At 41.9% G+C, this 23,506-nt stretch overlaps 1 protein-coding gene and 1 pseudogene across 6 annotated transcripts in view; one reads left to right on the forward strand and one right to left on the reverse strand.

Moving 5' to 3' along the window:
• The window catches only part of Dab1 (DAB adaptor protein 1), a 1,131,348-nt gene that overhangs the window by 324,717 nt on the left and 783,125 nt on the right, over positions 1–23,506 (forward strand). For all 6 annotated transcript variants that reach the window (XM_031378030.1, XM_031378022.1, XM_031378029.1 and 3 more), the window contains exon 2: positions 1,531–1,689. The gene's annotated coding sequence lies outside the window, so the exon portion shown is untranslated. The remainder of the gene's footprint in view (positions 1–1,530; positions 1,690–23,506) is intronic.
• LOC116096323 lies at positions 13,079–13,813 on the reverse strand (annotated as a pseudogene).

Raw genomic sequence — 23,506 nt, forward strand, 5'->3', positions numbered from 1 at the left:
CATCTGAATGGGAAAGAATGAGATCAAGCAGAGAGTCAGGAGCTGTTTACAGATCATGATACCCATTGACCGGCACTATTCACATTTAGTTCTCATAAAACATTTCCCGAGGTTGTAAACTCACCTTTTCCTTGACATAGTGAGGTTAAGAGAAGTTGGGCAGCTTCTCTAAAGTCACCAAGTTGAAGAACGGTAAACGTCGGGCTGGGAACTAGAGCCGTGTTCTTTTGGTTACACTGCACTTTTGGTTTTGTAGCTCATCTTTCAACGATATTGTCAGTATTTATAGTATCATTTTCGTTCTGATGAAAGATGTAATAAAAAGTAAGAAAAAACGTGTTAATGTGTTGACGTGTTCTTCTTCGGGGCTTTGCTATCACTCCCTATAGCCCCATATTTTGAAAATATAGTTAATAGCCTCTGTGTTCTTTCATCAAGGTGTAAAGAATCAGCTCCCTGGTTTGATTTTTTTGTGTATTTCCCCTTCTCCTGTTTTTTCTATCCATGTGTACCTGTTATAGCACACACATCATCAACAATATACCATCACTGACAAATAGGAGACAAGGCTGGGAATGAGGATGTCAGCTGCTGGGACTACAATCTTCACTCTGCCCTTAACAGCTGTAGTCAGGAACATATGTTCTAAGTTATCTTTGTTTCTATCTCTTTATTTGTAATAACAATAATAACCCTAACCAGAGGTTTGTTGTTAATTTACAAATAAATGAATACATGTAATAGCTGCAATATGCACTTAAAATGCTGATTCATTCATGAAATATTAACACCTGTATTGTCATAAATGTGCCTTCTCTCACCTAAATTTCCATAAAAGAAATTTCTTATCTGCCCTGTTTGTGAGGGCGTGGGAAAGGCCTTTCCTATTTGCTGAAGAGAGTACACAATTAAACCTTTGAAGATGGTTATTTGGTAACATTCATCAAGATTTAAAATATATATATTTTAACACATAATTTATTATCAGTCATACATGTGTATTTTAGCATATGTACATGAGGGCAGGTACCCACAGAATTCAGAAGAGGGTATTGAATGCCCTGGATTGGGAGTTGCATGTCATTGTAGGCCCCCAAATCAGTGCTGGAGACCAAACCTACATCTTCTGCAAGAGCTTTAGCACTCTTAACTGATGAGATATCTCTGCAGTCACAAATATACACGTTCTTTACCTTTGCTTCCACCTCAGTATATTACTCCCACAAACAGACTCTTAAGTAAAATATGCACAATGTGTAGCTTTGGCTTGTATGCGTATCGCCCAGTCTAAAATCTAGAAATGGGGGTTGAAGAACATTTGTACAATTGATAATAAACTATATTTTAAAATGTATCTTTTAAATCTCGATGAATGTTGACTCAGCACCCCATACACTCTTCTGCTTTAGACAGCAGGCCTCCTCCCAACCACTTAGTCTCAACTCCATTGCTGTGACCAAGTCAACGCCAATTCTCCTTCCTTCTTCTGTGGTTGGCTCTAAAAACTGACATGGGTTTCTTTCACTGCAGCTGCTCCCTGCCATTTCTCCATGATTCCTGACTTGTGGCCTGGCAATCTCAGAAGAGCTTCACTGAATCCCCTTCCGACCAGAACCTGGGAACTCGCTTCCCCCAGCATTACCCCTGTGCAGCCTGGACACACTAACTGAACCAATTTTTAGGACACTTGTGAGTACAATACATGATTGATTTATAAAAATATTTCAAATCACCCCTCAGCCTGTTACTCTCTAATTTCATTCCTTTCTCTTCTCTCCCTTTCTGGAGCTCACTATTGGCCCCAGAGTTTAACACCTCAGGACCCTCATGCATTTAATCACTAACTATTGACTGCGGTGGTAGACAGCAGCTCCAAGAACTGCAAGGCGCATGCCTTTGTTCTCCTGTGTGGTTCCTTTCAGGTTACTTGTCTCTCACTTAGATTGGAAAGTAAATGGATTAGAATAAAACCAATTTGAGGGGAAAAGGAAATGTTCACAGGAACAGAAATAGAAAGTCCTACTATCGTGGTTGCCTAAGATCTATAGGCCTCACCAAGGAATTTAAAAAGTAATGTTTCTTATCATAAGTGACAGAAATATGCTGCTTTCTGCATCAGTAGATATGAAGATTAAAGGGTCTGACCGTATTAAACAGTTTTGCACAGCACCAGGCACTTTGGGCAGTGCTGGCGGCCTTATTACCCTTCTTCGTGTGGCTATTTCAGGCCCAATTTAAGAATACAATGCAGCCTGGCTTTGCAAATTGACATCCTTTAATTTAAACTGTCTTGTGGGAGAATTAAGAAATTATGGAACAATTATTCCCCCTCAGTTGAGAGCTGGATGACATCCGGAGATTCTTGTACATTAGCCATTTGAATTGATTAAGTCACGTAATTGAATTACACCTTTGCCCCCATAATATCTCGTGGCAGATATGTTGGTGTTTCATGTTGGGAAAATGCTCTCATAAAAATAGAATAGTGGCTGGGGTTGCAGGTTGACCTGGGCAGCAAAGAAACGCTCAGAGCAGGTACTGGTGGGAGGAGGTTTGTGGTGGTGGTGGATTGAAAAAGCCAGCAACTTGTCTGGCATCACGGTGGAAATTCACGGATGGAAACTGTAGCATGGTATACAATATATCCTTCGCCATCATCCTCGAGCACCCAGTGTAGGGCTGTAGCACTCATTCCCAAAGCTTTGGCTAGCATTGCCACGGAACAGAATGCTGGACTTAGGGCACCTTTCCTTTGTCCTCCATATCCCCTACACATGCCTTCATCAAAGGTACGTACCAGGAAGTGGGCAAGTCCCTGTCCCTAGGCAGTGACACCGAGCTGGAAGCCGTTCCCAGCCCATCTGTGAGTAAGGACACACAGTATTTACGGAAGGAGGTTTGAGCTGGAAGGTACAGTTCTTTTAACCTCTGAAATAATTTTTTTCTATCATAGTTTGAAGAGAAATAGAACCTTTATGCAATTTTGAAAGCACCACATTTAAATAGGAGTGTTTGCAGCACCCTGTATCTTTAAAAGATTGTATTTGCTAAACCCAATTTATTTATTTATTTTGTTCAGAAAGTTGTATTCATTAAACACAATTCTCCAAGTAATAGATACTGATTAAATACAAAAGCTAAGCAGATGCTAATGGAGAAAAATTGGTCAAAATTTATTTCCATTCTTTAGAGGGCCCCGATAAAAGTGGAGGAGAAATATCCAGATCTGAAAGTAGAAGGTGGACTTCTAGGGATTAGAAAACATGCTGGGAAGGAGAGGAGGGGACAAGGTTCGATAGAGATGATGGCTGCATGTCACATGTGTGTTTGGGACTGTCATGACGGATTCGTATACATTTGTGTAATTAGTATGTGCTAATAATAGTAGGAAGAAAAACAAACTGAAAACAGTTAAGTCATGCATTACCTTTAAAAAAAAAAAACTGAGGCCTGAAGAGGTGTATCCAGGTAGAGCACTGGTGACAGAGGTGCAGAAAAGAGGCAGTGGCCTTTCCGTTTCCTCCCTGTCTGAAGTCTGTGCTGCCCTGGCTGGCCCTGCCCCCTCACCCTTTCCCATAACATCCATTTGGAACCCAGCGGAGAAAAAATCTCTTAGATTCCTATCCAGTGTTCAAGCTGGACATGTGCCTTTCATTGGCAAACTCCTGTGAAGGAGAAAGGTTTAAAGCACGGCTTCCTGCACCCCTCCCCCACGCCGACATCCAGCCTGCTACCACACTGCACAGCATTCTGGGGCTTTGGATTCTTTGTCTATTCTGTGTGGCAGGAGAATCGCTCACTCTTTTTAAAAGCCCTTTACCTTTTCTTTGCTTTTATCAAAGAACACTCTCGGAGCTTTAAAACCCAACCACAGCTATCCTCCTGAATATTTCTGCGTGGAAGGGATTAATCAAGTCTGTCAAACGCTGAGCGGTAAAATCTTTAATATTTCTAAAAGGTTTAAAGCCTGCATATTTATCACATGCATCATTGAGAATAATCTTTCTTTTTATATAAAAAAAAATTAAATGCTCACGGTGAAATCCTGTGGTGATGAGCACAGTGGGTGAGAGGCTCATGCAGGACCCTGTTGTGATACTGGTATGGAGACTTCCGTTGAGCCATTCTCTGACATTACCTGGCTAGGAACACCCATCTACGTCCACATGTGTTTATGCTGGAATTTGATCATGTGGGTGCTCAAGAGAAAAGGAGGGAAAATGAGCATGCAGCAGCCATTTCTGCTGAGTGCTTGCTACATGGGAGAAACTGTGTCTGTATTTCTTGAGGGGTTCTTACGTTTTAAGTTTTGTAACACTCTTTTGTCCTGGACACCATCTAACTATTTATAGATGAGGATACCAAGGTCCCAAGAGGGAAGCAGTTTTCTCAAGCTCTTCTCAATGACCATTGATGAACCTGGGACTTGGCCCGGTGCTTGTCTAAGTCTTTCAATAGCAAACGCTTAGTGCAGGAAAGTGCCCATTTGTCTTGGTTAGGGTTTCTGTTGCTGTGCTAAAACTCCAAGACCATAAACAACTTGAGGAGGAAAGGGTTTATTTCATTTTACAGCTCATAGTTCAGTGTCTAGGGAAGTTAGGTCAGGAATTCAAGGCAGGAACCTAGAGGCAGGAACTGGAAGCACAAGCCATAGAAGAATGCTGTTTACTAACATACTCTCCATGGTTTGCTCAGCCTGTCTCTTACACTACCCAGGACCACCAGCCCAAGACTGGTAGCACTCACAGTGAGCTAGGTTCTCCCATAGCAATGCTCAATTAAGAACATGCCCCACATGGTTGCCCACAGGTTAATCTGGTGGGGGAATTTCTCAGTCTAGGCTTGCTCTTCTCAGATAAATGACTCTGGCTTGTATCAAGTCCACATAAAACTAGCCAGTACAACACCCAAACGCTGTCCAAGGTGGTTAAGATTGAGATGCCTGAGGATATTTAAGGACAGACAGTATAGCTAGCTGAACATGAGTTTGAAAGTCTGAGATGCTTGGCTTAATCCAATAGAGAATTTCTTAGAATAGAGATTCACTTGTGTGAATATGACAGACTTGTACTTTTCTTATTTAGAAAGTACCTTTCTATGAAGTCTATGTAATGCACTTGATCTCCCTGAGAAGTAATATTAGCACTACTGTCATTTGGCAAATGGAGAAACTGAGTCCCAAAGGCATAAGTTATATCTTTTAGTACAAAACTAAAGCAATTACAATGATGCTCAAACTCTGTTCCTCTTATTCCAGAATATTTTCATTAGTATTATTTTAGACACACACACACACACACACACACACACACACACACACACCAGTGTAGAGTCACATGATCTACTGATGGTGATCAGAGGGCAACCTCGGATATGTGCCCTCATCTTCCAGCTCGTCTGGGGACAGCATTTCCCTGTTTTTTGTCTGTGGAGCATACCAGGCTGTCTGGCTGATGAGTTTCTGAGGGCTCCCATGCCTTCTCCCACCCTGCTGCAGGAGTACTCAGATTTTATGTAGGGACTGAAAGTCAAGTCGTAATGCTTGTGTGGCAATCTCTTTACATATTGAGCCATCTCTCCAACCCCCCCCACTAATATTTTTTAATTATTTGTTTTATGTCTGAGAACTGAATGAATAGAAGAGTGTGAGCTTTATTAATAAGAAGTGTACAGTTTCTAGAGTGTTTTATCAGTTGTCAAAATATACTGGATTGAAATTTAATGTTTTTATTTGAAAAGTTTTACAAACACTTTTCATTTAGAAGATGTAAAGAGTTATGTGTTATTTTATGGGTATGTATACATAACAATTTTCAGCTTTATTGGCAAATAAAATATAGTTTTGAAGCTTAAAAAGACTTCAGAGAGCTGTGTGTCTGATTTCCAGGTTTTGCAACTGAGGTCCCAACACTGATATTAGTGAAACCAAGCCTATACAGCATCTTATGATGGAAGAAAGATTTCTTTTTTCTTATGGGGATGGAGATACAAAATAGGGCAGTTTTTTAATGAGTTGTGTTAATATATCCTTAGACTGCACCTTAGAGAGCTATCTACATAATTAGACCCCTGGGCAGACAGGATGTGACTTCTGGCTCCTCTACTTCACACTACCATTTGGCATGAGCTACCACAACCCAAGGAAAGGCTCCAGGATTGGGAAGATGTATAGTCTCAACCTAATCCTATGCAAGAGTAGTCACTCTGTGTTTGCCAAATCTTTGGAAACTGTAAAGCATAAGAGGAACAAGAATGGCTTTCTCCATATAGGCTACCAGGAAGGCAATGGGTCAACTTCTGGAATTCTTTGGATGGCAAGTTGTTTCCTCAGCTTATATTCTGTACACTGTAACTACCATCTGTGGAGAAAGAGAAGTGAATTCTACCCATTCCTCTGTACTGCATCCCACTCTGGAGAATTGGCCAAGCTCTGCGCTTTCCCTATATGTATCTGACCTATACTGTTGAAATGAGTTTGTTGTAGGGTAAAGGTATCACACATACTAAGAGACAGAGGCAAAGGGCATGGTCTTTTTCAGATGGTGGAATAGGTCTTAAGTCCTTTAAGTTGGCATTCAAAGCTCTTAAGGGTACCATTAATTCTCTCAACCTCTATCAGCTTACCTGATATGCTAAACAGTCTGCTCTGCTCAGGTCTACAGAGCACCCCAAAGTCTCTCAAAAGTTGTACTTGCCAGAAAATGGCAGGAAGTTTAAAATATCAGCTGAGGCTCTTGGGTTTAGGGACCTGTGAGTGAATCAAATGCTTATAGCTTGAATGAGTCAAGTTAGCTTCCTCAATGAACAGCCCTTTCTACTCTTAGACTTAGCACCAGTGCTCATTGCATCCATTTGAGGAACTGCATTGCTTTCCAGTCTTATATTGCCATTCCCTTCTCATGTTCCGAAGATGTTTGCAGAAGAGAAGAGAAAGAGGAAAATCCCACTTGATGGGTTTGGAGGCGATCTAACTGAACACTGCCTGCATCCCTTCTAACTGTAGTTGCTTGGCTGGAGATTAGTCATAGAACTCATTGAATTGTGAAGAAACAAGAAATATAGTTTAGATAGAGCAGAAGTGACACAGATGTATTTTTTGTCTCAACATGTTCCCCTAATCGGTTTTTTACTCAAACTTAGACAAACATTCTTGGCCATGTCAAAAGGCCCAATCATAAAGCATGATATTCTGGGGTGGAAAGAAAGCTCTGCTGACAATTTCACCAGCACACAGTATCCTAAAGATGGTAGCATAACTTTTCACCCCAGGATTCCTCATCCAGTATTCTATCCTAAAAATAGAAATAGCAGAGATTTGTGAGCAAACAATTCATTCCCATGAAGTTTTTAGAAATTTTGCAAATGAGCAAGAAATGAACTTTCACAAGTGAGAAAAGAGTTTGGTGGTTTTTTTTTCCCTTTAAGTAGGGTAGAAACAAAATAAAAGTAATCTCTAAAGGCTCTTTAATGTTGTTAATGACATATGGACAGAAGGGAGGAGTGAGAACTTACAACAATCTTTTCCTTGCAAACATATGCTTAGGTGTGTAGTTACAAACACCTAAAGACTAGAAGACACTGCATTAACACATGGATGAATTTCTCCCCAGAGCAGGATAAGAACGCCTTTCCATTCCATTGTTTCTGCACATATATTTTCTCCTAAACTTGCCATATCTTTTGTAAATATGAAAAGTAAGACAAGGCTTGGTATGATGGCTCAGCCTGGCACAAAAACTAGCTCATCAGATTAAACAAAGCAGTGAGCTTCAGTTTCATTAAGAGACCCTGCTTCAGTAAAATGGGCAGAATTGGTGAAGGGAGACGCTGTCAACTTTAGACCTCCACATGCACAAGCACACATGCCTGTGAACATGCATGCATACATGCAAGCATAGCAGACATATACAATGCCGGAACAAAAGCACAACAATTACAATTTTTTTATAAAATATAAAGAATGGCTTTGGATGTCTGGTTCATGAACAGACGTATTATGCCATACATCTCAGGATGTGAGCAAATAATGTTCTCCAATTGTTTTGAGAGAGATAGGGAAGTAGCCAGCTTGAGACCAGGGGACACCATGGAAGTCAAAGGTTACACAGACTAAGATGTGAGTAACACTTTTCTCACCTGGGTTGGAGAGCACAAGGCTTGACTTTAATTGCCTTTCAAAACTGAAATAATTGTTGGCTGTCATGGGACATGCCTATAATCCCTATTTGGAAAATGGATCCAAAGTTCAAGGTAACCCTAAGCTACTTAGCAAGTGTACTAACCTAGTATACAGGAGACCCTGTTTCAAAAAAATAAAAACTCTTCAATACGTGACTGATTTTAAAACTCAAGATTATGGTCCTAGGTTCAAATCTGAGACTTCTCTCGAGTGGTTGTGAGCCTTTGGCTGTGTAACATTGCAGCTCTGAATGTCCTTGTGAAGTAGAAATGATGCCTTTTTCTTTATACTATTAGGGGTGCATCAAATATGATAATATCTTCAAATATGGGATTTATATGCATTTATGTAGATATTTGCATTGTGTGTACACATTTGTATGTGTGTGCATATGAATGTATAAATACCATACGTACCCACCTAAACACCTGGAACTAGACTTAGAGGAATGCACTGTGGGATAAAAGCACTTTCTTTATTGTACCTCTTTCCATCTTCTGAAGGCTTCTTTCCTTCTTTCCCCATCCCATGCCCTACACTTCCCTAGACTCACCACTAGAACCACCTGAAGTTTTATTCCAGGGAGACTGTTCCTGGGACTTCACGTGCAACGTGGAGAAGCTACTCCTGAGACTTCTGCCCTATACAATTTCAGTTTGGTATGGACAACCCAGGCTCACTCTATACCCAGCCTGTATGACAACTGTTAAACAGGAGGAACATCCATGCCTCAAAGTTCTAAGCAAGACATTCTGAGGCAAAACAATTCTGGGTTAGCATTGGACATGGCTAGCTCAGGGAGTTCTTGGGCTGTGATACTTTCCAGTGCTTTCCAGGCAAACCTAGGATCCAGAATCATTTTCTCAATTTTGTCTGGGCCAATCCCCAGAGACCATCCAGCAGTTCACAAAAAGAGCATACATGTGCAGCACTGGGTAGCAGGCTTTTATCCCCAGGGATATTCTTGATACTGTATTTCTTTCAGCAAGGAGTCCTATTTTTCTCTCTTGGGCATCTCTGTATTCAACTGCTTAGCTGGATAGAGGTGGTATCTGTGTGCTACTTGGGTTGTCTGCACTCTTTCTCTTGTACAATGGAAGGGGTCTGGTTGGCCAAGAATCTTGGAGGGTCCTTGAACATCCTGCCTATAGGGCTTCAGCATCATTAAAATTGTTCTCAGTAACTTCTAAGAGAAAATATGCAAGGAAATAGCTCGTTTGCAACTTAGAGCTCATTCGAATCCTAGCCTAGTCTCCAATTTATGCTGCCAAGAAGCCTATTGCTGATTATGCTGGATGCCCCATAAATTAATGAGGGCTGGACTTAGAGGTGACAACGATCGCTGAGCCTGTGGAGCAGAAAATGCAACACTAATACATATGTTTCAGAAATGTCCCTTTGTCTATATATTTGGAGAAGAAAGTGCTGATGAGGATCAATTTCATATTGACTTTAAATTTTTCAATTGACCCAGTGCTCTTTTTATTAAGTAATGCACATGAGAACGTTTCATCCCAAGCCTACTTGATGGCTTGGAGAATTCCCTTCAGAATCCAGTAAGCTGGATAGAATTTGAAATGCAATTCATTCATGTATTCTTTTATTCATCCTTTAATAAATATTTATTGAGCAGCTGCTATGTGCTTAATTCTAGAAACGAAGCTAGAATGTGAGTAAGACCCACTCTGCCCTCAAGGAATCTAAACTCTAATGAGCTAGCCAGACCCATCAACATACAGCCCTGCCCTGAGCAGTTGCCTCTTATTAGTGAGTTGTGTAACTGGTAGGAAAGTACTTAGGAAGGACTCAGTATTCTTGGCACTTGATAAGTACTGGCTCTTTTTGAATGAATGAATGATTAGGTGAATGAATCATATGGCCTTTTAGCTGAATTTTGAAGTGGCACAGCAATCAGTTATGCAGAAAACAAAAGTAATTTGGGATTGAGGAAGCCCAATGTGTAAGACAAGGCGTTTTGGTGTTTTAAATGCCTCTCAGAACAGAAGGAGAGGAAGAAGTAGGGCCAGCTATTCTAGAAGACAGAAGGATCTTGGATGTTAAGCCACCACTTATGCAAATAGAGTAGACCTGCTTCTAGAAGAGGCAGTTCAAGGTCCTTATGCTATAGGGTCAGGTCTAGCTACCCAGGTCTTGGCTCAGTCGTGACTGCTTCCTATAGCTGGAACAAAGATGATAAGTAAAACAGGAAGTGATTGCTCACACCATTGGGTGTGCATCTGAACACGCTACAGGTAGAGTGTAGAGTGTAGAAGCAGCCTGGTAGAAGAACCAAAGGCCTGCTTTCAAAAAGAACTGATTCAAATCCTGTTTTGCCACATATCAACAACGGCACTTCGTTCTGGAAGCCGGGATCCTCCCGCTATCCCTGCTGTGTCTTCAGCTTGACTGAGTGTTGGGCAATATGCTACGAAGTGTTTTTTCCTTTATGCTTTCCCTTCACATGCTTTTCTCAACTAAGATTTCCCACCTTCTTAGTTAGTGTCTGTATGCCTGCAAGTGCTGCTCTGTTTTGTCTTAATCCTGCTTAAGTCTTCAGCAAGTTTGAGCAAACATGAGCGTCTTTCTTTTGAACACCTGCCTCTGGGACAATCTCCCTGTGCTGTGCATAGCAGCTTGGAATCTTGTGCTCTCTTGAACTTGATGCGATGCCTGTAGTGGCCTGGTTGATTTATGGCCGCTTGCTCCTCTGTTTGATCTTAGAACAGTCAGCGGTGATGTAGCGCCTTCATTCCACTCACCTGCTGGCATCTTCATGTTTGGTCAATAGCTTGTTAACTACTCTGAGGACAGGGACTGCCCTTCCTGGCTAAAATTGAGAGTGGTCTCTATGGTAACTGCATCCCATCAGAGACCATGCTCATTCTTCAAGGCTTTCCTCTTCTGTTTTTCTCTGGTGACTTCTGAGTAACCTGTAAGGTTTGGAGCCCTGTCTCACCCTGCCAGGAGGCTAGTGCTGATTGAAAGTCTCACAGAGGAAATGAACAAGACAAGCTGCTTTCTTCTGGCTGGGCTGGCTTGTTCTGTGTTACATTTGGGCCAGGCCTGCTGGGACCTGTCATGCCTCCTTTATCGTTGCTCTTTGTGGCGGTCCCCAGCTACTCCACTTGCTCTCTCTCAGAAAGCTTTGCTGTGGATTCTCCAGATCTCCCTGCTCATTAATATCTTGCAACAATTGCCTCGTGAGTCCTGCCATTCTGTGGGTGCTTTTTCTTATTGTCTCTCTTTGTTTAGTCATTCTCTCATCTCCTTAGAACTGACTCCCAGGCTTTCTGTTCTTCATATGTACTAAAGAAATTATGTCAAAGATACTCATGTAGACTTCTCAGATAGAAGACAGGAGGAAACCATCATTGATATGAGATAGGACGCTAGAGTTTTCAATCTGCTGATGCCATTAGGGCTCAGCAATAACACAGGTGATAACAAGCCTCATGTGGAAAGCTCATGTGGAAGGATGTAATAAGGCACTGTAGTGAGCTTATTACATCCTTACAATACCCTAGCAAGGAACATACTCTTTTGTTCTCATTGTATAGATAAGGACAAAGTTTCTGTCTCTTCTCCAAATTCCTCTAGATTTAAAAAGAAGTATGCGTCACTGGAAGCCTGGCAGGCATGGTCACTTTACCACATTTTTACTCTGCCCATTTCTCTGCCTTAAGTTCTTTCCAAAGCCACCATAATTGTTCAGTTCTGTAATGCTGACAGTTGAGATGCGGAGGCCAGAATGATCATGATTTTTGAGGCGTCTTAGGACTACTCTGTGAGTTTCAGGCCACCTGGATTTTATGCATATTCACTGTTGTCTTAGTCATAATTCTATTGCCGTGAAGCAACACCATGATGGCTCTCTTATAACAGAAGATGTGTAACTGGGGCTTCCTGTTTCTGGGGTTTAGTTCATTACCATCATGGCAGGAAATAGCAAGGCCGCCCCTGCTCCAACAATACACCACCTAACCCTTCTAACCCAGGGGATAATGCTATTCCCTGATAACCAAGTGTTCAAATATATGGCTATGGGGGCTATGGTTATTCAAACCACCACATTCTACTTCCTGGTCTCCATAGGCTTGTAGCTGTATCCTAAGGCAGAAATGCAATTAGTCCAATTTTTAAAAGTTCCTGTAGCCTATTACAGTCTTAACCCTGTTTAAATGCCCAAAATCTCTTCTGAGACTCAAGGAAATTTCTTAATTGTAACCTCTGTAAAACCAAAAAGCATATCATATACTTATAAATGGCACACACACACACTAAGTGGCACACACACACATAACCATTCTAGATGGGAATAAAGGAAACTTGATGAGGAAATACTGGACCAGAGGAAATACTGGACCAAAGCTAGACCAAAACCAAATAGGGCAACCTCCACATTCTGCATCTCTGTATCTGATGTCAAAGCATTCTTCAAAACTCCAGCTCCTTTCAGCTTTGTAGACGGCAACCAACGAACTTTTTCACTTGGACTGATTCCACACTCAGTCTGCAGCTCTCCTTGGCAGGTATCCAATGACTCTGATAACACCAATATCTTGGGGTCTCCAGTAAAATTCAGGCATCCCCTTCACAACTTCACACAATAGCCTCTCTGGGCCTCCGTGCAGGGACACTCCTGACAAATGTCTGACTTCAGCAGCCTTCCCTAGCTGTGGTGGAAAATTCCATAGCCCCTTTCTTAGATCCTTAACTCTGAAGCCAGAATCACATGGCTAAAGCTTACTTCAACTGCTTGGTGGGGCTGGAACTTGGCCCCCTCTTTCCGTTGTATTCACAATTGTATTCTATTGTAAATGGTTTCCTTTTCTGCTTTAGCTTTGCCTTAACTACTTTTTACAATCAGGATACTTAGCTGGGTGGGTCTTACCCTGATGTCATAACTCCTTCTATTATATTTATTTATTTATTTATTTATTTATTTATTTATTTTTACATATAGAACAGCAAACACCTTTATTACACTATGAATGAGGCTTATGTGCCTTTCCGGGCTTTGATCTTCCTCAGATAGAACTCCAGCTCCTCGCCTTCCAGTACATAGCCGGCTGCTCTGCCGCACTGGCCTGGTCTTGAGGCAATATAGGCGAGGAGCTTGCCCTGCTGGAACTGCTCCTCCAGGAGACTGCTGATTTTGGCATTCTTTTTCCTTTCGTCGTATTTCTTTTAAGTTTTCTTTGATCGTTTTTTTGTTTAAAATCTCTTCCTCCTCAGGAGTCAGCTTGGCCCCCTTTTTGCGGCCCAGGGGCAGTGCATAGTAGGACTCCTACCACTGCCGGTACGGTGTGCTGTCAATGAGCACAACACAGTTCTTCACCAGGGTCTTGGTGCGGACAAGCTCATTATTGGATGCATTGTAGATAACATCAATGATCCTCGTTTTTTCGAGTACAACACTCAGAGCTCCAGGAAAAGTTCCCACATCCAATCTCAGGGCACGGTACTTCTTATTGCCTCCTCGAACTCGGACTGTGTGTATGCGCCGAGGGCCAATCTTAGTGTTGGCAGCAGGCCGTCCCAGCTCATACTTCCGCTTCTTGTGGTAGGGCTTTTTCTTACCCCCGGTCTTGCGGCGCTTGTGCCAGTTGTCCCGAGAGATACCCATCGCTCGGCGCTGGCTGGAAAGAGCTTCTATTTTATATTTATTATCATGCTTTTCTTTAAACATTTTTAAAACATTCTTTAAAAAAGCTTCTTGAGCACTGAACTTATCTCTATTCCACTTCCTGGTGCTCTCTGTTCCTTAAACTGCACATTTTCTATTTATCTTCCTCCATCTTGCACATTTGTTTTCATTATAGTTGTGCAGAAGAGTGGTTATTAATATACACATGACAGAGTCAATACTATGCTGTTTTGAAATCTCTGCCAATGACATTAATACAAAACTCTTTAATTTAGCCTCAGGCAGATTTTTTTTTTTTTTGACAAGGGAAGAAAACAGCCACATTTTCACAAAAAATATCACAAGAATGGTCTTTATGTTACTCACTAATATTCTTTCCCTCTGAAACTTCCTTATCTGGACTCCCACAGTTCACATTGCCCTCATCACTGTCTTTCATATGTCTACTAGAAGGACCCATTAAGTCATGCTCAAAGCATTTAACTACTTTTCTAGTCCAAAGTCCCAAAGTCTTCCATACCCCCCCAGGAACCACCATGGTCAGGCCTATCATAGCAACAACCTACTCCCTGGTCCTGATCCATAGGCTGAGATGAGAAAGAAAAGAAAGGCAAGACCTGGTATGAGCTTTCTGAAACCTCAAGCCCACCCCCAGTGACACACTTCTTTTATTTTTTTTTTAAGATTTATTTATTATTATATGTAAGTACACTGAGCTGTCTTCAGACACACCAGAGAGATCTCGTTATGGATGGTTGTGAGCTACCATGTGGTTGCTGGGATTTGAACTCAGGACCTTTGGAAGACCAGTCAGTGCTCTTAATCGCTGAACCATCTCTCCAGCCCCCACACTTCTTCCAATAAGACCACTCCTACTTTAACAAGACCACACCTCACAATCCTTCTCAAATAGTGCCGCTCCAGTGATGACTAAGCATGCAAATATATGAGCCCGTGAGAGCCATTCTTATTAAAACCATCATACCAGTCTCAAACAAGACAAAAGTCCATTTTTGTATATGTTCTATTTTTCTCTTTCTCCTTGATCCCCCTTTCTAAACCTCTAGGCTGGGTTCAAACTGTCAAACTTTCCAAACTTTCTCCTTGTCCACATTACCATCAACAAGGGTCTAATCTTTCTTCTTGTCCACATTACCATCAACAAGGGTCTAATCTTTCTCCTTGTCCACATTACTATCAACAAAGGTCTAATCTTTCTCCTTGTCCACGTTACCATCACATTACTCTGACTCCTCTACCTGTGCTCTCCCTTGGCAGTCCTTTATGATATTCTCAACTACAAGACTTAGCTATCTTCCTATTTACTTTTTCTCCTGGATTACAGACATCCTTCTCCTCAATGCTGATACGAGGAGGGGGGATTAGAGAGAGAATCCACATCATTGATAAGGGTGTATATTTGTCTTGTGTCTGGTGACAGGTGCAGTCCTGTTTGATGAAAGTCTGTGCTTTCAATGCATGTATTTGGCTTCCATTTTAAAATTTCATCTTATAATTCTTTATATTCTATTTTACCCTTTTCTCATTTTGTTTTCTTTTACACCGCCAAAGGATGCATTCCTAAAATTACTTTATGTCTGAAGCATTCTGGTTTCATGTGTTTTTGGTAAATTGCCTGCTAACAGCTAGTGAGGATTTGGGAAGGCTTCTCTTGAGTTCAGGGTGTGAGAGATCTGCTCTGAGCAGGTGAGAGTATAACAGAGATGTTTCCTACTGTTGTTGCTGCTACTTTCCCATGGAGTCAGAGTCCCTGGGCATTCCATTCTGGATGGCAGCCACACCCAGCAACAAGAGATGCTTTACAATGATCTGCTCATGTTACTGTCAGTCATTTATTGGATGGTCCACTGTTTTCAGGTACCATATAAAATGCTTTTCTAATGCCATGTGGCTCATTCTTAGGATCAGTCATGTTCTGATGGGCACATGAGGCTGTTTGGATAAGTAAAGTGAAGATACAAGTAAGAGGTCATGGTTTGTGGTCTGGTGTTCTTTCCCCATTCTTCATACAAAATTTACATATTTACATAGTTACTGTTTCATACTGTTTCTGTCCTTTATCAAGCACTGTTTATTTCTATATACATGTTGTAAATGTCCATTTTCTCAACAGCCATGTGAATTAAATACTCTCACCCCTACCATAGTTGAGAAAACAACATAGACAGGTTGAATGAATTCCCCTTAGGCCCAGAACTGAGAGTCCCACATGATTTTGTGTTATTCCTGAGACCTTCAGACCTTTCCAGCATGCCATACAGATGAGCTTTTTTTCCAGAGCAGCCCTTTGGCTGCACTCGGCCATCTCTCTGATGACTTTGTGCCTGTCCTCTGAATTTGGACTGGAAGTATATCTACAATCATGTCCCGGGACAGTTTTCTGCAGCAAATACCTAGTCATGTACATAGACCCAGGCAAACAGTTTCTGATATTCACTTTGCTTTGGGCATATCATTTACATACAGCACAACATTTCATCTTCATATCAAGTTAACTAGGAAAAAAATGTCACCTTAGTTGACATAGGAGGAAACAGAAGCTTATGCCTTTCCAAGCATCATAAAATATGCCTGTCTCCAGTACACACTGATGCACTCTCCCCCAACCCCCAACCACAAAGAGACTTTGGATAATGTGGAACACAGTCTGAGAAGACTTCACGAAGAAGAGGAAGGCTAATGGCATCACAGAAAGCTTATCACACAGCTGCTGGAGTGTACTGTGAAGCAATGAGCATGTTATTACAGCTATGATTGGGTTTCCATGTACTTCTCAAATCAGATGTGTAAATATAATCAAAAACATTTCTCTCTGCAGCACAGACCTCCAGCGGGCTCTACCTGGCATCCTGGTTCTGAGTGAAGATAATAAATTAGCTCTAATTAGCTTTCCCGCATGCTGAAGAAAGACTCTTGTCACAACTGGATAAAAAGGATAAAAAGAGCTGCCCTGGGCCCCTCTTAAGAAGAGTTATCTGTGGTGGCATGTGGGGTGGATGACACATGGGTTGGCTGATGTGCAACCTGTCCTGCCCCAGCTTGTGTTCCTGCCATCTTTACCTTCTGGCATTTGTATCTCGTCCTACATCCCTTCACCATGTCTATCCTCACAGTGTCATAGATTTCACTATCAGGAAGAATTTCCCAGATGAACTATCTGCTTTATTTGTGAGAAATAGAGTAATAGAGGGTCCACCAGGATCAGGCTTACACTTGAATCCTGGAGATGCAGAGATTGATAAGAACTGACCTGTGTCTTTATGTAAGGCCTATTTTAATGGGAGAATAATATCAAGAACTATTCAGTTTTAGTACCAGGGGTATGACCATACCAAGGAAAAGCATTCTCTTGTTTAATCTCTACAAGAGATTAAAAATAATTATTATTCTCTCATATGATACACCCAACCTCCCATTCCCATCTCCTCTTTTCAGGACCTGAAACCCACAGATCCACAGATTCACTGGTCCTCCATTTTTCTTCAGAAAAGAGCAGAGGCCCAGTGATATCAACCAAACATGCATAACAAGATATAATAAGACTATCCAGCTTGGAGATCTTGGCCACCTAGGCAGCGTCTGGCATGGACTTCCCTTTTGGGTTGGGCCTCACCATGAGATTAGTCACTGGTTATCCAATCCCACAAGCTCTGAGCCACCATTGCCCCAGTATATCTTGAAGGAAGGACAGGTTGTGGGTAGTAGGTTTAATGACTCGGTTGGTGTCCCAGTACTTCCACTGGGTGCCTATCCTGATTCCAGAAGATGACAACCTGAGGCTTCATATCCTCCATTACTAAAAGTCCTTGCTCAGGTTACCCTCGTAGGTTCTAAGAAGCTTCTACTGTACTAGGTTTGAATCTCACACACTAAATGCCCATGTATTTCCAACTATCTTTTCCCATAGTCTCTTCCTCAATTATCCCTCAATTTCCCCAGTAGATTCCCTCCTGTTCTCCAAGAGATTATTGTGGCCTTTTGTAGGTTGGGAAGTAATCTCAAGGAGGTAAGCCATTTTATAGTAAGTGTTGGAGCTCTGATTCCAATGAAGAGCCTAGCTCTTAGCTACTGGATTACATTGTCTTGCTTAGAAATGCAGGATGCCATAAAATAAACAGAGTCTGCAGTGAGTCATAGGGTGGCTGCAGCCATGAGATGTGCACCAGCTCAGTGATCAACGTGTGCTTTGGTGACAATGACCATTGATCAGAGAAGCAGGAAGAAAATAATCATGAAGGCTTTTCATTTATTTTTTTCTGTTTATTGTTTGCACATGTACACAGGAGTGGGTGCAATGCGTTGGGAAGGGGGGTCTCTGTGTGTCAAGATGCCTGTGTTGAGGTCAGATCATAACCTTGTAAGATCTTTTCTCTCCTGCCTTTAACATGGGTTCTGGGGATTAAATGTAGACTTGCATTAGAGCAGTGGCTCTCAACCTTCCTAATACTGTGACCCTTTCATATCATTCTTTTTGTGACCCCCCCAACCATAAAATTATGTTGTTGCTATTTCATAACTCAAATTTTGCTGCTGCTATGAATCATAATATAAATATCAGATATGTAGGTGTCTGACATATGAGTCCTGTGAAAGGGTTATTTGACAGCTAAAGGAGTCACAACCCCACAGATTGAGGACACCCACATTAGTGGGTATAAAGTACTCTTTACTGGTGAGCCATCTAACCCAAATGGAATCCATTTAAAACCAAAGTGAAACAGAGAAACATTTTAGGTGGAAGAGTCAAGATATTGATATATGAAAGAAAGCCAGGAGAATGGACATGGAAGAATATGTGCCGTGAATGGTTCATGTGGAGGCAAACTCTACGCTAAATCACTTAAGTTACAAACTTACTGAGTGCCTACTGTGTGTCAGGTGTGTTGGTAGCCTGAGGAATAATGTTGTAACATCACAAAGCCAATACCCTTAAGGTATTCAGTATTCGGGCACACTGCTTTTCAGGAAGTACCAGTCCTATTCCTCAAATGGCACTTGGCAATGTATAGAGAGCTAGCCTTTGGTTGCAACTGAGGGGTGCTACCTGTGTGGGTGAGTGGAAGCCAGAGGTTCTATAAAATAGCCTTAACACACAGGACATCACCCTCCACACACAGTTGTCTGACCTAATTGTCAATAGCTAGTGAATGACAAGCCAGGGGGAAGAAATTACTCACACTGTTCCCATAGAGTGTATCTTCCAACAAGGAAAGATAACATCAGATGGGGTGGCAGCTAAAAACCTCTGTCATCATAAATGACATCTCAACACAAATGAAATCAGTTTAATTGCCCAGGCTCTTTTATGGGCAACCTCTGATGACCCTGAAAGTGCTCTCCTACCACCTCTGGTTCAGATCCACTCAGCTCTTATAAGAATCTATGGCCCCCACAAAGAGGATGCCTGGCAGCTTCTTCTTTTTTAATCAAATTAAGTAAATAGTGCCTCTACAGAAACACCACACAGCCGAGGAATTTATTACAAATTACCTAATAGCTTGCTTGCTTCTTCCGCGGATGCGAAGTTGATCAGAGCACCTCCTCACTCCCCTTCCCCATTCTACCTTAAGCAATATTTATCAGACCTGCCTGGCTCACCAGTAACAGTGGGTGAATCTCAGTTGTTTTTTTTTTTTTTTTAAAGTGAAATTCTATTTTTCATGATTATTTCAAACACACCAGAACTTCCTGGCTGTTCCTGTGAGAGCAGAACAGAGAGCTGGCTATGGCTGAGACTGAGGGAACTTCAGGTTCTGTTTCTGAAGGATCAAAAGAATAGATAGGGTCAGGATGCTGGGGACAGGCTCCTTAGACCAGCCATGGCTCTCCACACTCAGTCTCACAGGCTTTCTTGCCTACCCCTGCCCTTCCTTGTGTAACCTTGAGAAAACTGTTCACTTCACCGTCTCGAACCTCCATGTCTCTACTAGAAACAGTTAAGAATCAGTGTAGTGCCTTGTCTGGTTGTTAGGGTCTATTGTGGTAAAGCTACCAGCAAAGAGTAACATGGCACAAATCAACACATGCACTCAGCAAATAAGGGCAGGCTGATAATATTCTACCAAGATCTGGCTTCTGGATGTGGAGTGTGTCAAAGAAGAGAAGAGCAACTCTTGTGGCTTAGTTACTTTTCTTGTCTGTTAAGCACAGACAAGGAGGGAAGGATTCTTTGTGCCCTAGTCACTCCTTAGCAATTCATGCAATCCAGCCTATGTCTCAGGGTGCAGGCTGGGCTACAAGGAAGCTCACTGACAGATCAGAGAGAACAGGAAGGAAAATCAATTAAAAGGGCCTTTCAGTGAAGGAGGGGTGGGAAATGCCTAGCATTAATCCCAAGAGATACCTGAATTTCCATAGCAAGCAAGGCCTTCGAGTTAACCCATTGGCTCCTCCAGTTAGAATTTTCCAGGGTGAAGTCCATTGCTAGCAATGGGTGTGCCGGGCATGATTAATGACCCTGGTTACGGGCCGGTTAGCAGCGGAGAGCTCCATCCATCTCACTTCGTGGAAGCATCACACACCATTTATTGTCTGCCACCAGGATATGTTCCTTTGCAATTAGGTAAATGCCTTCTTTGTAGGGGATGCTGTGGCTCCTTCATCAGCATCCCTCCTCTCCACCCTGTTCTGTCCAGCACCTGCAGGAAGACACAGGCTTGGAGAGCCATGGTGGGAATAGGTAGTAATGTGGCCAATTGGAGCCCTGGAGCTTTGCCTACTCCCTGATACTTTATGTGGTGGTGGGAGGAGTCAATATTCACCCCAAAGAGTCCATAAGTATCACAAACTTTGAAATCCATCTAAGGAGTAGGTGGAATGAGCAGGAGCCAGGGCATGGCATGTTAATTTAAATATCAAACTCCCTTTTTACTGTACCAAAAATCCTTTAAAATCCTACCTTTAAAAACCAGTGTTGGTCATTTATGGAGTGATGCTTCTGTATGGCACCATATTCTGCAAAGTGTAAGCTACATTATTTCCAGCCACAGCTAGAGGCAGTCAGGTTTGAGAGAAGAAGAGCCAGACCTTCCTCTGAGTTACCCAGACCCAGGCTCTCAAGTCCACCACTTTGCCTTCCTAATAGACAAGTATGAAGTAGGGCAAAGAGAGGGCCCACCTGTGGGTACTTGTTGCCTTAGAAGTGCAATAGAGAGCATGGATTCTTACAGCAGTTACCCATTGATACCTATGCTTGCCGGGGATTGTTCTGACAGTATATATATGAAGAAGAAATGTTCAAGACGGAGGCTACATTCCATCTATAAAAGGCAATGACAGAAATGACTGACAACTGTGTACTTCAGATCCTGCTAAATATTTATATGCACCACAGCACTTAATCATCACCATTGTTTTTCAATGAACAGTAAGTAAAACTATAGAATTACAAATGAGACAATGGTACCACAAAACAAAAAGGTGCACTAGTCAGAATTTTTGTGTCTTTCACAAAAATCATGTATTAAAGTCTCTGCCATTATGAATGATATTGGATTCCAAAAGAGACTACAGAGAGCTGTCATGTCCCTTCTACCACTGAGGACAAAGAAAGAAGACAACATCTTTAATCCAGACACCAAATCTGCTCCAATCCAATCTTGGACTTCAAACCTATGAGCAACCTGTTTTGATAGGGTGTATAGTTTCCAGTATTTTTGTTACAAAGTACAAGCCAAATGAGGATGGGTAGAGTAAAATAATGTGGCCAAGTTTATGCAGCTGATAGATTTGTGCCTTGAATCCACAGTAAATGTCTCCAACTTGCTTTTGCATACTGAATAAACAGGTCCAGGTATGTGGGGATTCCTCTAGGCAGCTGGGAGAAGACTTCAGGGAGGTAACCTTGAAATGAAAAGCTAGGAGTTTTAAAAGGTCCAGAGGCTTGGAGGAGCAGCATGGAAAGTCTGTGGAAGGAAGTGGAGGTACTTCTGCCCAGTGAACTGGAGGAGCTTGCAATTTTTAAGCCACTGAAGCCAGTGTAGACTGAGTGTTGAGACCCAACAGAATAGCTGACACAAGGTGGGTATAGAGGTCAGGGGTCAACTGATATAAGCCCCACTAGGCTATGTTCAGGATCTTACTTTATCATTTGGATCGTATGCAAAAAGGAAGCACTCTGTCTGAGATTATTAGTGCCCATGCAAACTCCATGCTTCCTATGTCTCATGGGTGATCATGGGTAAGTACAGGATTATCTCTTTTGGAAATGTTTTTTATTAATTGTTTAAGAATTTCATAAATGCATTCAATGCATTTTAATCATCTATTCAATATATATTTTTTACATAGTCATCCCCCCTGGCCCTCTTAATTCCTCTGAGGTACTCCCCTAGACCCCCTAGTCAGTCCAGTTTATGTTGGTTATATACAGGCATGGGTGGCGGGGGGGCATTCACTAGAACATGGTGACCCTACCAGGGACCACTCTCATGATGAAAACTGACTGACCCCCCTTTAGCGGCTGATAACTGCTAATTGTAATAGAACCTCGGGTACAGGTAGGCACACAACCTCAGGTACAGGTAGGGACACAAGTGCTCCTTCCGTCTCCAGGTTGGAATGCTTGTTGTCTCTTGCCAGGGATATGCACAGAATTGATGCCTTTCATCAGTTTTGGATTATGAAAAGGCAGGTGTGATATGGTGTCTCTGTCTATTTCATTTTAATTTAGTTTAACATTGCCCCTTCCCAGAAAGAATCATTTATGAGACTCTAGGTGATGGTAGACACAGAAGATGGAAGGGGAGCAGTTAGGGTCCTTGAATCACCTTGTGATACACAACTCTCCATGGAAGAGATTTCTTCATGAACAGCAAATAAAGTATAGCTATTGATATAATGAGGTTTATATTTCAAGTAGCTATTATTAGGGTGGCTCACTATGGAGACATGATTGGCCTTTTCAAGGGATTACTCTGGATATAGAAAGGAAAAGACAGAGGCAAGACTCAGAAGCCATATGGTTTTGTTGAGAAGTGTGAAGCACCCAGGCCAGTATTGAGATGCACACAGGTGTACAATATGCATGCCTTCTTTAACTCTTCCCTGTAGAAATTGTTCATTAAGAAGGAATAGCTTGAATCAAAATATCAAACTCAATTTCTCTGGAGTACTTCCAAGTGTTTTATTTTTATATAGTGTTTTCATGATTTACAAAGACTAAGTTTGCAAATAAGCAAGGATGGGGTTAGATACAGTGCATGTAGCCGTGAAGTCACACTGCTGTGAGCCCAAGCTGTTTACTGGGTGCTCAAGAGCTCAGAATCAGTGGTCTGAAGAGCAGGTGGACCCAAAGTCCTCCCTCAAATGACACTGATTGTAGTCTATACAATTCTAATAAATTGTCTTCATTTGCTCAGCTGTAACATAAGAATAATACTAGGTCTTGCCTTATGGGGTTACCCTAAGAACTCTATGGTATCCCCAAGAGGGTCTAGTAATAAAGTAAGTTATAGCCCAGGTTGGTAGCACATATCTTTAATCCCAGCACTCTGGAGGCAGAGGCAGGTGGATCTTTATGAGTTTGTGGTCAGCCTGGTCTACTAAGCAAGTCCAGAATAGCCAGGGCTTTTACACAGAGAAACCTTATCTTGAACAAAGTAAAGGAAAACAAAAAGGAGGAAGAGGAGGAGGAGGAGGAGGAGGAGGAGGAGGAGGAG

Source organism: Mastomys coucha, unplaced genomic scaffold (assembly GCF_008632895.1).
Source record: "Mastomys coucha isolate ucsf_1 unplaced genomic scaffold, UCSF_Mcou_1 pScaffold18, whole genome shotgun sequence".
In the NCBI taxonomy this organism is placed as follows: domain Eukaryota; kingdom Metazoa; phylum Chordata; class Mammalia; order Rodentia; family Muridae; genus Mastomys; species Mastomys coucha.